Here is a 1,197-nt window from a genome sequence, read left to right as displayed (position 1 = left end):
GGTTGTTCTTGCATTTTGAGCCAGAAGCTCTAGCTAGTATAACCAGAGCTCTGGTAATACAAGATCCGTTTAAAAAACATGTTTTATTCTTGGGAATGCTATTTTATTATATAAGGTGTTGGTCTATGAACGTTTTGAGAGTTTTACTTAAGTAAGAGGCTCTGGTTGGCTTAACTAGAAGCTCTGGTAGAGGAACCAGAGGGGCTCTAGTCCTCTTGTTTGCTAAAATATTTTCTAAGTACCAGAGGTCCGATGGACACAAACAGAATGTGGAACTATATTTCATCATGTGAAATGATTTTATTTGAATAATGTTTTGGTGATTTTCACGCTGCAATTACATGGAAAATGGGATCTCACTAGACCTATAGGTCTAACCCTCATTTGGTGTTTTCAAATATGTATTGCAGGAAATGATGAGTATAATGATAGTTAGAGAAAAGGCAAATTGTGATTTGTCTCTTTATATGCTTAGCCTTTTGAAGATTGATGAATGTATTTTGATATTAGATGATATGTAGTACAAGAGCATGTATTTTGAAATTTTTGAGTTGTGTATTTTGTATTATGGCTTCTTGTACTTTGGACCTTTGTAGGCTTGAATATGTATTCAATTTGTGAGAGTTATTTGTTGTTAAATACTCCTATTTTTATCCATCAATTCTAGTTATCAATAATAGAGAAGGAGATATTAAGATGTTATTGACATGCCAACCACCAACCTTTTTAGGAGAAAGAGATCCAGTCAAAGCTATGTGTTGGATCAAAGAGATAGAATCTGTATTCAACACCATCAGATGTGTGGAGTCAGATAAAGTCAGATTTGCAGTCTCTGTATTAAAGTCAAATGCATTATTTTGGTGGGAAGTAGAATCACTAGCCAGAGCAGATATCTTGCAAACCTTGTCAAGGACATAATTTGTTAATCGCTTCAAAGAACAATTTTGTCCTAAGGCTGTTATCAGACAGATGGAGGAAGACTTTTTAAAGTTAGAACAAGGCACCAGAACCGTTCGAGAGTATATAAAAAAGTTTATTGAATACTCACGGTTCGCAGAGCATTATATTTCTTCTGAATCAAGAAAAGTGGAGAGATACATTTGGGGATTGAAGCCATCAATCCGAGAGTTTGTAATCTCCATGAACCCGACTACCTTCTCTTTAATTATCGATGTAGCAGAAGTGACCGAGAGGAAT

Source organism: Cynara cardunculus, unplaced genomic scaffold, assembly GCF_001531365.2.
Source record: "Cynara cardunculus var. scolymus isolate 2C unplaced genomic scaffold, CcrdV1 Un_Scaffold_2488, whole genome shotgun sequence".
In the NCBI taxonomy this organism is placed as follows: Eukaryota; Viridiplantae; Streptophyta; class Magnoliopsida; order Asterales; family Asteraceae; genus Cynara; species Cynara cardunculus.
The sequence above is the reverse complement of the archived record's forward strand: the minus strand, read 5'-3'. Positions refer to the sequence as shown.